Source organism: Macaca mulatta, chromosome 10, assembly GCF_049350105.2.
Source record: "Macaca mulatta isolate MMU2019108-1 chromosome 10, T2T-MMU8v2.0, whole genome shotgun sequence".
Taxonomy (NCBI): domain Eukaryota; kingdom Metazoa; phylum Chordata; class Mammalia; order Primates; family Cercopithecidae; genus Macaca; species Macaca mulatta.
In genome coordinates this window covers 20,714,798-20,729,925 of record NC_133415.1, presented here as the reverse complement: position 1 = coordinate 20,729,925, position 15,128 = coordinate 20,714,798, and the positions used below count along the sequence as shown (strand labels likewise).

At 48.0% G+C, this 15,128-nt stretch overlaps 1 protein-coding gene across 8 annotated transcripts in view; it reads left to right on the top strand.

Moving 5' to 3' along the window:
- OSBP2 (oxysterol binding protein 2) overlaps positions 1-15,128 on the top strand; it is a 221,185-nt gene that overhangs the window by 110,671 nt on the left and 95,386 nt on the right. For 2 of the 8 annotated variants that reach the window (XM_077949971.1, XM_077949970.1), the window contains exon 1: positions 8,144-8,266. The exons of the other annotated variants lie outside the window; for them this stretch is intronic. The gene's annotated coding sequence lies outside the window, so the exon portion shown is untranslated. Of the gene's footprint in view, positions 1-8,143; positions 8,267-15,128 lie in introns of those variants that run through there. 8 annotated transcript variants of the gene reach the window in all.

Below are 15,128 nucleotides of genomic sequence, written 5' to 3'. Positions count from 1 at the left end.
AACCTCCACCTCCCAGTTCAAGTGATTCTCCTGCCTCAGCCTCCCAAGTAGCTGGGACTACAGGTACACACCACTGCACCCAGGTGATGTTTTAACTTTTTTTGTAAAGATGGGATCTCATCATCTTCCCAGGCTCGTCTTGAGTTCCTGAGCTCAAATGATCCTCCTACCTCAGCCTCCCAAAGTGCTAGGATTACAGGTGTGAGCCACTGGGACTGACCTAAGATTTTCTATCTTTGGTCTTCAGGGCTTTGACTATGATGTGTATAGATAAGGTTTTGTTTTCTTTCTCCTTCTTGGGGCTCATTGAGCTTCTTGAATCTGTGGGTTAATGTCTTTCACCTTATTTGGGAAAATTCATCACTGTTATTTCATCCACAACTGCTTCTGAATCTGTTCTCTCTTCTCACTTCCTCTTAAGGGACACAAATTACATGTATGTTAGACTTTTTGAACCATGTCTTTATGCACTCTTTCATCTTTTCCATTCTTTATTCTCTCTAGATATTTTTTATTGACCAGTTTTTGAGTTCACTAAGCCGGCTTCCAGCCTAATCCATTGTGCTGTTAAACCTATCCAATGCATTCCTTTTATCCAGGCTGGAGTGCAGTGGTGCGATCTCAGCTCACCGCAACCTCCACCTCCCAGGTTCAAGCGATTCTCCTGCCTCAGCCTCCCAAGTAGCTGCAATTACAGGCATGCACCACCATGCCCAGTTAATTTTGTATTTTTAGTAGAGATGGGGTTTCTCCATGTTGGTCAAGCTGGTCTCAAACTCTCGACCTCAGGTGATCCTCCTGCCTCAGCCTCCCAAAGTTCTGGGACTACAGGGATGAGCCACCCCACCTGGCCTCCAATGCATTCTTAACTTCAGATGTTTTTTAAATCTTGGAATGTCTATTTGATTACTTGTATAGATTTCCAGTTCTGTTGAAATGCTCCATATAGTCATCCATTTTGTCCTTTGTCTTTCCTTTTTTAAAAACTTATTAATCATAATTATTTTCAAGTTGGCTCCTTGCCAATCAAGCTGCTTTGAATGCCATAGATATGCCAAGTGGTTTTTCTCACTGGTTTTTGACATTTCAGCCATCTGTATTTTTGAAAGTTTACATTTCTCTTGTGTGGTATTTTCTCTGATTGCCCTGATTGCCATGGGCTTCTTGCAGGGAGGGCATTGAGTCTTTGAGAACTTCCTAGGGTCTAGGAGGACAGCCACATAAGGCCCCAGCTTTATGTGGAGATAGCTGCTTGGTGACTGCTAAGGGAAATGCTGATCTCCTGGGCTGGATCCACCTCATTGAGGGCCCCTTGGTTAACCAAGGACACAAGGATGGTGATCAGGGTTGAATTTATTTTTCCTGTTTTTACTCCTTATGAATCTCAAGTTTTAGAACATTGTAAACATAAACACATTTACAAGGGAAATAACTTTGATATTAAATGCTACTACTCTATGTTATTTTAAATTCTCTTCTATTCTTTGTTAATATGTGTGCTTTAGATAAGAACAATTGAGTTTAATTTTTTAAAATATTTATTTATTTATTTATTTATTTTTTGAAACAGAGTTTTACTCTGTCGCCCAGGCTGGAGTGCAGTGACGCCACCTCAGCTCACTGCAACCTCCACCTCACAGGTTCAAGCGATTCTCGTATCTCAGCCTCCCGAGTAGCTGGGATTACTGGCGCATGCCACCAAGCTCAGCTAATTTTTATATGTTTAGTAGAGACAGGGGTTTCACCATGTTGACCAGGCTGGTCTCGAACTCCTGACCTCAAGTGATCCACCCGCCTTGGCCTCCCAAAATGCTGGGATTACAGGCGTGAGCCACAGCACCCAGCCAAAATTTGTTTTTGTTGTAGGAAAATACACGAATCATGACATTTACCATATTAACCACTTTTAAGTGTAATGTTCAATAGCATTAAATATATTAGTGTTGTTGTGCATCCATGACCACCAATAATCCACCTATCCATCTCCCAAACTCTTTTCAGTTTCCAAAACTTTTGACCCATGAAACAGTAACTCCCCATGCCCCACTCCCTTTAGCCCCTGGCTCCCACCATTCTACTCTGTCTGTTTGGATTTGACTATTCTAGGTACCTCATATAAGTGGAATCATATGGTATTTGTCTTTTTGTGACTGATCTATTTCCCTTAGCATAATGTCTTCCAGGTTTTTCCATGCTGTAGCATGTGATAGAATTTCCTTCCTTTTTAAGGCTAACCAATATTCCATCGTATGGATAGACCACATTTTGTGTCTTCCATGTTTTAGCTATTGTGAACAATGCTGCTATGTTTATTTATTTATTTATTATTTTATTTTTTTTGAGACAGAGTCTCCCCTGTGTCGCCCAGGCTGCAGTGCAGTGGTGCAATCTTGGCTCACTACAAACTCCGCCTCCTGGGTTCAAGCGATTCTCCAGCCTCAGCCTCCCGAGTAGCTGGGATTACAGGCATGTGCCACCACACCCGCCTAATTTTTTGTATCTTTGGTAGAGACAGGGTTTCACCATGTTGGCCAGGCTGGTCTCAAACTCCTGACCTCGCGATTGGCTCACTCGGCTTCCCAAAGTGCTGGGATTATAGTCATGAGCCACCACGCCTGGCCCTATTTATTTATTTTTATTTAACTAACTTTTTTTGAGACAGGGTCTCACCCAGGCTAGAATGCAGTGGCACAATTAAGGCTCACCGCAGCCTCAACCTCCTGGATTTAGGTGATCTTCCCACCTCAGCCTCCTGAGTAACTAGGACTACAGGCACCTGCCACCATGCCTGGCTAATTTTTGTATTTTTTTGTGGAGAGATGGGGTTTTGTCATGTTGCCCAGGCTGGTCTCAAACTCCTGAGCTCAAGCAATCCACCCACCTTGGTCTCCCAAAGTGCTAGGATTACAGGTGTGAGCCACCACACCCAACTGATGCTGCTGTGGATATTGGTGTATACATATCTCTTTGAGACTCTGGTATATGCCCAAAAGTGGAATTGCTGGCTCAAATGATAATCCTATTTTTAATATTTTGAGGAACCTCTGCACTATTTTCCACAGCAGCTGCTGCATCATTTTATATTTCCACCAACGCTGAGTTTCAAATTCTCCACATCCTTGCCAACACTTGTTATTTTCAATTTTTTGATGGTAGCTATCCTAATGGGTATAAGGTGGTATCTCATTGTGCTTTTGATTTGCATTTTTCTAATGATTAGTGAAGTCAAGCATCTTTTCATGTACATATTGGCCATTTGTGTGTCTTCTTTGGTGAAATGTCTACTCAAGTCCTTTGCCCATTTTTGAATCGGATTGGGTTTTTTGTTGTTGAGTTTTAGGAATTCTGTATTCTGACTATTAATCCCTTATCATATATATGATTTGCAAATATTTTCTCACATTCTGTGGATTTTTTTTTTTACTCTGTTGATAGTGTCCTTGGAGGCATAAATTTTTAAATTTTCACAAAGTCCATTTTGTCTATTTTTGTTGTTGTCTGTGCTTTTGGTGTCATACCCAAGAAATGTTTGCCAATTCCAATGTTGTGAAGCTCTTGTACTAAGATTTTGCTTATAACTGTTTTATAGTTTCAGCTCTTACATTTCAGTCTTTGATCGATTTGAGTTAATTTCTGTATATGGTGTTAGGTAAAGGTTTGATTTCATTCTTCAGTATGTGGATACACACTTTTCACATTTTTTGAAAAGACTATTTTTTCCCTACTGAATGGTCTTTGCACACTAGTCAGAAGTCATTTGATCAGCTGGGCATGGTGGCTCACACCTGTAATCCCAGCACTTTGGGAGGCCAAGGCAGGCGGATCACCTGAGGTCAGGAGTTCAAGACCAGCCTGGCTAACATGGTGAAACCTTGTCTCTACTAAAAAATACAAACTTTAGCTGGGCATGGTGGCACATGTCTGTAGTCCCAGCTACTTGAGAGGCTGAGGTGGGACAATCACTTGAACCCAGGAGGCGGAGGTTGCAGTGAGTCGAGATCATGCCATTGCACTCCAGCCTGGGTGATAGAGTGAGACTCCATTTCAAAAAAAAAGAAAAAAGAAATAATTTAACCATATATGCAAAAATTTCTTTCTTTCTTTCTCCTTCCTTCCTTCCTTCCTTCCTTCCTTCCTTCCTTCCTTCCTTCCTTCCTTCCTTCCTTCCCTCCCTCCCTCCCTCCCTCCCTCCCTCCCTCCCTCCTTCCTTCCTTCCTTCCTTCCTTCCTTCCTTCCTTCCTTCCTCTCTCTCTTTCTCTTTTGAGACAGGGTCTCCCTGTGTCACCCAGGCTGGAGTGCAGTGGCGCAATCTCAGCTCACTGCAGCCTCTGCCTCCCAGGTTCAGGCCATCCTCCTGCCTCAACCTACCAAGTAGCTGGGAGTACAGGCGCCGGCCGCCACACCCAGCTAATTTTTGTATTTTTAGTAGGGACGGGGTCTCACCGTGTTGAACAAGCTGGTCTCAAAGAACCGCCTGGCTTGGCCTCACAAAGTGCTGGGATTACAGGCGTGAGCCACTGCTCCCAGCCTGCAGAGGTTTATTTCTGAAGAGCCATTGGAGTTTTAGGACTGAAAGATACTGCAGGCAGTAGTTAATTCAATGCCTTCTTATTACAGATGAGGAAACTGAGGCCCAAAGACAAAGGGCAACTTGCCCTGGGTTTTGTAGTGATAGAGTTGAAAGTACCTCCTAGGCCTGACTCCACATCTGATGCTTTTAAAAGCTAGTTGTTAGTTTGCTTTGCTCTTAGAATAGTGTTATGTCAGTTACTATTTTGATAGAAGTGGCAAATGCATTTTTCATTCTGCAGAAAATGTATGTGGCTTACCCATCCTCTTCACTACTCCTGTGGAGCAGTTCGTCACTGGCGGCTCCTGTATTTTGAAGCATTACTGTGGGGAGAATAGGCCACCTGTTTTGTGGGTTCCTATTTGCCCTGACATTTAGTTTGTAGAGTTTGAAAGGGTCCTGAATATGGCTATGTAATAACCTATTACAGAATGCCTTCCCAGTGCCCATTTGTCTTTATTGCCTACAGCAAGGAACTTGATCTTTGAATTTTCCAGCAACCTAGAGCCTCTTTCCATCATGCCTACCAGTAAGACAGACCTGGGCTGGGCTGTCTTCCCAAGCATTGTCTTGGCAGAGGCTGGGCTGGGGGTGAGAATAGGGGCAACAGGGAATATGAATTAGACAAAATTCCAAAGCAGACTTAAAATTATGCCATTCTTAGGATTTCCTGGGCTGGGTTTGCTCATTCAAGAGCTACTAAGCCCCTCTTAGTGGTATTGTGGACACTTTGCTGGGAACTGACAGGCCCCTCACAAAACCAGAAGGCAAGAACTCTTGCGGATTTTCTGGAGGAGCTTAAGAGAGGAGGCAGGGACCCAGGGAAGAGGCTGCCATGTGGGATGAAGGAGAGAGGAAGAGGGCTGGGTCCAGGCCTCCAGAAGTGTCAGAAGGAAATGGTGAGCCAAGGAAGCACTGGTAGAACCTGGAGCAGGCTGGTTGTGAGGGAGGAGGAAGGGATGAGCCATGGACATGCTTCTGTCTTCAGAGAACACCTGAGAGAGCAAAGCACAGCTGGGCTGGGAGGGTGGATGGGGGATTTGCTTTAGATTTGACAGCAACATTGGTGATACAGGTGGCGTTCCAGGCAGGTTGGGGGTGGTTTACTAGTTGTCAGCAGCAATGGAAGTCACAGTCTACCTGCCGGGATGAGCATGTGTAGTGGCGAGGGGCAGAAGGTAGAAGACAGCCTGGGGCAGTAGTGTCTTCTGGCCTTTGTGCGTGAGAATCAATGGTATGTGTTCCGGTTCTTTGGCTTTTCCAGAACCCAGAAAAGAATGGGGTAACTGAACTGAGATTTAAAATCTTGCTGTGTGGCTTGGGTTGTTTGCGTTGGTTCCAAACCCTGAATCTTTTGGGGTCTTCAATTTGTGGGCATGTCAGTGGAAATTCTAAGCTTTGTTTTAATGGTGTGTGTTTGGGTGTCTGTCTCTGTGTGAGTGTGTTTAGAAATGGGCTTCTCTGGATTCCTCACTGGTCTCCTGGAAGGTGGGGTTATAGACATGCTGGTGAATTCTGAATGTTTTATAAGTTAGACTATTAACGGAGTTAAATTGAAGAAACCTTTTGTCGTAAAACCTTCCAGGAATTCCATTCCAAATGAGGAAATGCATAAAGACTTGTCCACTTGGCGAACAGGTGTTTGGGAGGTGATTGTGTACCCTGTCCCCACATTTAATACCTGTGACCATTGCAGCAGGAAGTCTATGTAACCTGGTGCTCGTGAGCACTGATTTGTTTCTTGTCATTGAGTTTTGACAGTATACTACTTTAAAAAAGAGAAGAAAGAAAAATAAGCTCTTGGAAGTAATTTTCAAGTAGAGGTAGTGGTTTTTTTGTTTTTTGTTTTTTTTAAGGTACCATATGTGGAATGTGCTTCCTTTCTTTGATGTGAAATCTGAAGGAGCCCTTGCCTCCTGCCTAGCACATTTCCTAAATGATAAAGGCCCACTCCTGTTCCACCTATGCCCTGCATGAAAGTTTTGGCTCCATGATCTTTTTGTAGCAGCCGTGGCCAATGAATGTTTGAGCAGAGGCCCCTATGCCTGCTTGGACAGCAATTATTAACCTCAACTTGAATGCATTCTATTCGATCTTTCTCCTTCAAAGTGGGAGCTCACCAAATGGTAAAAATCAAGGTGTCTTTGGATTTGAATTAATGTGACATTAAAAAGTTGTGGTTGCTTTAAAAAGCATTAGGCAGGGCTACGGGCGGTGGCTTACACCTGTAATCTCAGTGCTTTGGGGAGGCTGAGACAGCAGGGTCAGTTGAGGCCAGGAGTTTGAGAACAGCTTGGACAACACAGCAAGACCCCATTTCAACAACAACAACAACAAAATCCTAGCTGGATATGGTGGTGCACATCTGTGGTCCTAGCTGTTTAGGAGGCTGAGGTAGGAGGATCGCTTGAGCCCAGGAGTTCAAGGCTGCAGTGAGCTATGATCATGTCACAGAACTCCAGCCTGGGTGATCGAGCAAGACCCTGTCTCTACATAAATGGAATCAGTGAATAAATAAATGACGGAAGTTTCCCATTTAGTTCAGTGAAAGTAGGGTATCCTCATCTTGGACTCCAGAAAGGCCTGAGGGAGGCCATGAAGTAGGCAGAGCCTGGAACCAGAAGGAGCCCCATCCCACCCTCATGTTTCAGAGGAGAAACTTGAGACTCAGGTGGCCTGAGTCCTGTTGCTGGTCTGTGGCAGAGGCCAAGTCAGAACCAATGACCCCCAGGGACTTTCCTGGCTGGGCAGGAGGAGGTGTGGGAAGGGTTTGAACAGAATGTGGAAGCGGTTCTGCGAGATGTCATCAGGCTCTAGCAGTCCCGTCTGTTTGGTTGTTGCTGGGAGAGGGAATTGGATTCCAAGGGGGGGATGGGACCCCATCTCCCCTAGTTCCCGAGATAGACTCGCCTGTAACTGGATCACTTCTTGCAACCCCAGGTAGCATATGACTGGAGAAATGAGGGCTGGAGCCATGGGCCATCCAAGGGCCCCTCCCCTGCTGGGTCCATGCAAAGGGCCGGCACTCTCCAGTCTCGATTGGGGTGCGATAGCGCCCTTAGTGTCGGGTCAGGTTCCGGGCCACGCTCGGGCGTTTTAAGAGGCTGAGGTGCGCCTTCCACTGCCCGCCTGCGGCCCGCCACGGAGAGCTCGGCTTTGTTTAGCCCTCTGGGCGACAGAAGAAGGCTAATCCAGGCTTGGGACAGGGCTGGCTGAGGCGCGCCGGATCCTCCGGGGGACTGATCGGTGGCCTCGCACGGCTCTCATCCCTCTCGGAGCAGTGTTCCAGGGGGCGGAGGGAGCCTCCTCGGGCGGTGGGGAGGAGGCTGGAGGAATGAGGACGCAGCGCGGCGCGCCCTTGCAGCGCTCAGGTTGACGGGCGGGCGGAGCGGGCGCACGGCTCCTCTCGGTCCGGCTGCTCTAGGAGCGCGCGGGCTGGACGCTGTCCGCGGTGCTGAAGCGGCGCCCGCGGCAGGGAGGCGGACCCGGGGCCGCCGGGCAGCGCACACCCAATCCCGGGACCGCCCTCCTTCTCCCAGGCTCGGAGAGGCGGTGGCAGCCGGCACTGCACCCAGATGGACTGAGAGCGCGGCGGCGGGAAGGCGGCGGCGGCGGCGGCGGCGGCAGCAGCAGCTGCAAGAGCCCTCGCAGCCTCGGGGCAGGACCCACGTCCACACCCGAGAGCCCCTCCCTGGGGTGAGTCAGGGCGGGCGTAACAGGGATGGGGTGGACGGGTCCTGGGGCATGGGATCTCTTGGGCTTTAAATTTTCCCTTCCCCGTTGTAAATTTCTTCCAGCCCAGATCTTGAGCAGCTTTCAGGGCTAAGGGCTCAGAGCTATGCCTCCGCACTTTCCCCGTCCTGGGATAGAGGGCAGACCCCTCTGCCCTCACAAGCCAGGGGACAAAGGGTTTAGCCAGAAGCCAGACAGTCACAAGGCATGTCCTCCTCTCCACCTTGGGTGCAGCCCACAACAAGGTACCAGGAAAAGCTGTTTGACTAGGCTGGTGCCACAGGGGGGACACCTTCCCGTCTCTGGTCTCTGTTCAGAGGCCTGGCCCCGAGCAACCTAGCCACTGGAATTCAGCCCAGAGGCCAGCCATCTTTTAGCAGGGGAAGGCAAGCTTCAGCCTTCACTGGGGCTACAGGCGAGAAGTAAAGCCCTTTCCCTGTCTCCTTCCAGTCTCCATAGGCACCTGAGCTGCCATGATCGGGGCTTCAGTGCGAGGGTCACTTCAGTGCACCTGGCTGTTATAAGTAAGCTGGACTCAGGCAGAGGAGCTCTGGAGTGGATACTGGGCAGACACTGCCTGCCAGTGGGGTGTGTGTGTGTGTGTGTGTGTGTGTGTGTGTGTGTGTGTGGTGTTCCCAGCAAGCAAAAGGGATTTTAAACTCCAGTGGTGCCTGTCACAGGAAAAGCCCTTCTCCAGCCAGCTTGTGCCTCTGAGTAAGCAGTTCGGGGTCACACTGGGCAACTACCCAGCCAGAGGAGCTTTGGGCTTCCTCAGCCCCTACAGCTGCCCCCCTTCTGCCTTGAGCCATCTGCTGAAGGGGGAGATGTGTTTAAACTTGATGGGTCACCTCTGCCTTCGATCCTACCAGCATTCGGTTCCCATCTCCATCACCTGGCAAGGTCAGACAGATAGATGTCTTAACTCCTAGAACTGGATGGGTGGGCTTCTGGGGGGCTTTACTGCCTAGACAAAGGGCATTTGGTGTGCTAGGGAGGAGAGGGAGTGGAGAGGGGAGGTGGAATTAGTGGGACCATCCTCCAGGGCCCTGGAAATGTCTAGTTGTGCTAGATTCCAAGCTGCGTGAGACGGCTGTTCTAACCCAATGGATGTAAATGAAGCTTCTGGATCTTGACAAGTTCATTGCTGGAGGACTGAGGTCTGTGTTTTGTTCCATCTGTCTAGCTTAAGCTGTGCACATCAGAAATGACTCTGGTGGGCAGCTTCCTTGGATCATTGGATGCCTGATGGTGCCGATGAAATGAAAGAGAAGGGGGGAAGATATGTGAGATGATGTGCTGGTTTTAGGGTCAGTGTGAGCTGCAGTGGTGCTGCAGTGCTGATGGAAATGCATGCCAAGAATGTGTTAGCATTACTTGCATAAAGCAGACCACTTGGTACCCAGGAACCATTTGTTTCTCACCAATGTTCTGTAGAGAGGGAAGGTCGTAAGGGAAAAGTATAATAACTGCACATCTGACATATCCTTGATTTACATTGTTCTTGACCACTTTTTTCCACCCAAAAGTATTTTTTAACTACCATATAAACACTTTATATTTTGGCCAGATGAATGAACCTCTTTAGAGAATGGTTGTCTGGAAGGATGGCTGACTCATGACTGTACTTGACATTCTTGCTGACTTGTTTCATAAAAATATGAAGTCCGGAAGCATAATGGCAGGGCAACTAAGCAGTAGGACATCGATTTTGTTTTGGGAAAATTGTATATTTGAGCCTTGCATGTTATTTGTTTTGAAAATTACATTTATAACCAAAAAAGTTTTCCACTGAGTGAGATCGATCTATATATATATATTTTAACCCATAGTCTGAGGAACTTAAAACCTCCTCAATAATTAAAGTAGGATCAAGTTCTCTTCTGTAACTGAGGAAGATACTATTTGAGGGTTGACCCCGGGTGATTGATACACAGTCCTAGATCCAGCTCACAGTCTCTGTTCAGAAGTCCTGACTGGCTTGCATCACATGCAAGCCTGCATCTATGCACAGTTATAAAATGTGCATGAAAAATATGAACACTACTTCTGTCTGGATTTCTCAAGGCAGCAAACAAAGATGTAGTGATGACTCTTTGTCAAGAGAACACATTTCATTTTGGTGAAAGCAATTGATCTTGGGTTCCTGGTAGAATAGTTAAATGTTAGGGATGGTGGCAACAGCCGTGTGGTGTAAATGAGTGAAAAGAGATCCAGCTTTGCAGATTGGGAGACCTGAGTTTGAATCCTGATTTTAACCTATTATTAATTGTACGCCATGATTTAACCTCTATAAGCCTCTGTTTTATCATTTGTAAAATGGAGAAAATAATACCTGGCTGGTTTGCACAGGATTGGCATGTGGGTGTTCAATGTTATTCTAAATATTCCTTGCCATTGTCTGCCTCCACTGGTTATTAAAGTAACATGAGTGTGTTTAGCTAACATTACCTCAAATTTGTGTTTATGTTCAAACTGTGAAGGCCATGAAAGGACTCAATAGCTTGAGGTGGCCTAGGCCTGATGGAGGTGGTGTTCCCAAGGTAGGGACTTTTCTTGGGTCTGTTGTCATCCAGGAACATTGGCTGGCCAGCCCTGGAGCTTGGGTAAAAGGACAAAGGAACTGTTCCCTCCGGGAGAATGAAGCCTAGATGCCAAAGGCCTTGAGGAGTCTGTTCAGAGAAACCCCTTCCAAGAAAGGCTTTGTGGCAAGGGAGGTTTTGTTACATGGAGAGGCTTCTCTGTCCTGATGTTCTATCTTTCTGGTACTGGGTTTCCTCCAGTGATATGTGTCTCTTCCTGCTTCTGTCCTGTATGCCCTGTGGAAATAGCAGCTAAAATGGGAAGGTGCTTGTTTCAGGCCAGGCTTTCCTGCAGTAACTCAATCATCATCATGACCCTGTGAGAGGAGAACCATTGCCATCCTTATTATACAAATGAAGAGACTGAGGCTCAGACAGGTCGTAGTGCCCAAGGTCTGACTCTGGCCCTGCCTCTACAGCATGAGGAGAGGACCTCACAGATGAACTGATGATACAGAAAGCAGGGGCAGCAGAGCCGGAGTCACCCCAGTCTCCAGGCTCACAATCCAGTGCTCTCTTTTCACATTGGGATGAGAGCGCCCCATTGCTTGGTGGCAAGAGGAGGAATAATAAGCCGGGGTTAGGGCCAGCCAGGCAGAATTGCAATGGGGAGGAGCTGGTGTCAGGTACCTTTCCTTCCTGGCCTGCCACATCATCCTGTCTCCAGGATGGGGCTTGTGATCTCAGCAGCTGGGGCAGCAGCCGCAGCAGTAAACAGAGCTAGAAGGTGGAGCAGAGCTGCTGGAAATCAACTAGGCCAACCTCTCATGATGTGAATGAAGAGCTTGAGGCCCAGAGAGGAAATGACTCATCCATGGAGGTGTTGCGGGGAGGACAGAGATCTTTATTCCACTGCCCTGGACAGGAGCCCCTCCTAATGGACTGCTCCTCAGTGCCTCTGTGGAAAGCCTGGGTGTTACTGGTGGCTCTGTCAGAAAGGGCTGCCCAAGTCCAGGGACCTCCATGGATCCTAGAGATACCACTGAGCTGGACAGCTCCTTTTTCTCCCTCCCCACCTAGCAGCTCCATCTGGCCCCTGCTGGCACACGATTGCCGTTTGCAGACTGCATTGATTTCCATTTCCCGGGTGATGAGATAATTTAAAGGTTATTCAGTTGAGTTTTTGGTTCCCTTGACTTGAGTTCTTTCTCCAAGAGCACCTGCTGCCAACAGCCTGAGTTCCAGGCATTGAAATAAAAAGATGCAGTTATTGCCCATAAACTTGAATTGTTTACGAGGCCTGTGTGAACTTTTATAGCTGTTTGCACACATACCGTGCCTCGTTCCTCGATGGTTTAATGAGTATACCCGTGAGCTTGCTTTTCATGAATGGCATTTCATGGTGCTGAAACCTTGTGCTATTCCTGCAGGTGTGCTCCTTTTCCTAGTTTGCCATTTTCAGTTACTGACCCCATCCTCCTATGTCTCCTACTCTGAACCCCAGCCCCTGCCCCTGCGAGACTCAACTCCTTCCTCTTCTTGCCACCTGAGGCCATGCCCTGTCCATTCTCTACCACATTTTCTCTGAATTCTGTCGCTTCCCTCAAGTCATGCTGCCACTGCCCTGATTGGGCTCCTCATTACTGACTCTTTGCAATGCCCTTCAACCGGGGTACCTCCCTGCATAGGGTCTCTTGTAGACTTACCCCTATGTGCACAAGCAGATTAATATTTCAGGAACACAGATTCTGCTGTCAGCACTGCTTTCCTGCTGACCCTTGCCTCGCCCACTACTGCCTCCAGGGTGAAGGCAGATGCCTCAACCTGGCCTGGAAGGGCTTTCTGCAGACTGACCCAGCTCCCTGCCTCTCACACAGCAGCTGGGCCTGCTCTTCTCTCCCACGTGGTCATGTCCCTTCCCTCTCCCACCTCCAGCTCTAGAGCTGCCTCCTCCAAGCCACCTTCCTCCCTCCCCTGAGCTTCCTGAGTTTTCTTTCCCTGCCTAAATCCAGAGCATGCTTGCTCAGTCAGCTATTCAAGGGATCAGCTGGGTCTTTTGTTTTCTTTTCTTTTTTTTTTTTTTTTTTTTGATGGTCTTTCTCTGTTGCCCAGGCTGGAGTGCAGTGATGCAGTCACAGTTTTACACTTCATTGTAGCCTCAATGTCCCAAGCTCAAGTGATCCTCCTGCCTTAGCCTCCTGAGTAGCTGGGACTACAGGCACATGCCACCATGCCCAGCTAATTTATTTTTATGTTTTTGTAGAGACAAAATCCTGCTGTGTTGCCTAGGCTGGTCTGGAACTCCTAGGCTCAAGCGATCCTCCTGCCTCTTCCTCCCAAAGTGCTGGGATTACAGGTGTGGGCCACTATGCCCAGCCAGCCGAATTTTACTGTGGGCCAGGTACAGTGTGGGGCAGCAATAATGCTAAAGCGAGTGTTGTGGGTTGAATTGTCATGAGCAAGGTATACACAGAAGACACAGGGAGGTCCCCCCAAAAGATATGTTAGACTAGGTATGGTAGCTCACACCTATATTCCCAGCACTTTAGGAGGCCCAGGAGGGAGAATTACTTGAGCCCAGGAGTTCAAGACCAGCTCAGGCAACATAGCAAGATCCTGTCTCTACAAAAAATGAAAATTAAAAAAAATTAGCTGGACATGATGGGGTGCTCCTATAGTCCCAGCTACTCAGGACACTGAGGTGGGAGGAACACTTGAGCTCAGGAGGTGAAGGCTGTAGTAAGCCGTGATCACCACACTGCACTCTGGCCTGGGTGATAGAGTGAGACCCTGTCTCAAAAGAGAAACAAAAGAGATGTTGAAATCCTAAGCCCCTGTACCTGTGAACATGACTGTGTTTGGAAATAGGGTCTTTGCAGATGGAATCAAGTCAAGATGAGGTCTTTCGGGTGATTCCTAATCCAATATGTCTGATGTCCTTATGAGAAGAGAGAAGCATGGACTTAGGCCGCGTGTGGTGGCTCACGCCTGTATTCCCAGCACTTTGGGAGGCTGAGGGGGGCGGATCACAAGGTCAGGAAATCGAGACCATCCCGGCTAACATGGTGAAACCCAGTCTCTACTAAAAATACAAAAAATTAGCCAGGCGTGGTGGTGAGCGCCTGTAGTCCCAGCTATTCAGGAGGCTGAGGCAGGAGAATGGCATGAATCCCGGAAAGCAGAGATTGCAGTGAGCTGAGATCGTGCCACTGCACTCCAGCCTGAGTGACAGAGCGAGACTTCATCTCAAAAAAAAAAAAAAAAAAGAAGAAAAAGAAAAAAAGAAATGTGGACTTGGACACACACACAGAGGAGACCACCAGGTGAAGACACAGAGAGGGGAAGGTCGTGTGAAGTCAGAGGCGGAGACTGGAATTATGCTGCCACGGCCAAGGAACACCTGAGGCTACCAGGAGCAGGAAGAGGCAAGGAAGGATTCTCCCCTAGAGCCTTCGTAGGGAATGTGGCCCTGCTGACACCTTGATTTTAGACATCTGGCCTCCAGAACAGCAAGCAGATAACTTTCTGTTGTTCTAGGCCACGGTATTTTTGGCAGCCCTGGGAAACTAATACAGTGAGTAGGTCTCCTTCCCAGCCCAGGTGCTGCATATTTTTCGGGGAGACAGACTCTTCAGTGGAGCCTTATGAGTCAGTGTGGTGAGTGCCGCCAGAAATCTAAAAGTGTGTGATGAAGACTCTGAGAAGGGCCCTCCACCAAGCAGCCTTCCAGCCCCTTGCTGGGGTGGCAACTGTCAAGGAAGGCTTCTTGGGGGAGGGAAGGCTCATACCCCACGTTCAGAGATGAGCAGAAGTCCACCAGAGAGCAAAAGGCAGGTTATCTCAGGCCCCGTGAGTGAAGGCATGAGAGCAGAGAGCAGCCAGTGGAGCCAAGGCCTGGGACTGGGGAGTGCTGAGCCCCACAAGGCTTAGCTCCTAGTAGGCTGTGGTTTGCAAAGGACTTCGATTTTGAACTTGCCTCTGTTCATATCAGGGAGCTATGGAAGAGAAATGACAGGGAGCAGATGGTATTTTTAGTAGATCATCTCCATAATGTCATGGAAGATGGATCTGAAGGGGTACCACATGGAAGCTGAGACCTCAGAAGTGAGCTAGAGGTGTGGCTGGTCGAGGTGAAGAAGAGGATATGGATTTGCAAATGATTTGTAAGGACGTGGGGATTCGTTGCCTATAGGGACACAAGGAGAAGGAGAAAGTGCAGGAACTGACCCTCAGGTCTCTGGCTGGTGCCTAGGAAAAGAAAGAATTGTCTGGAGAGGAAAAAGTTAGGAGGGAGCAGAGGAGAGATG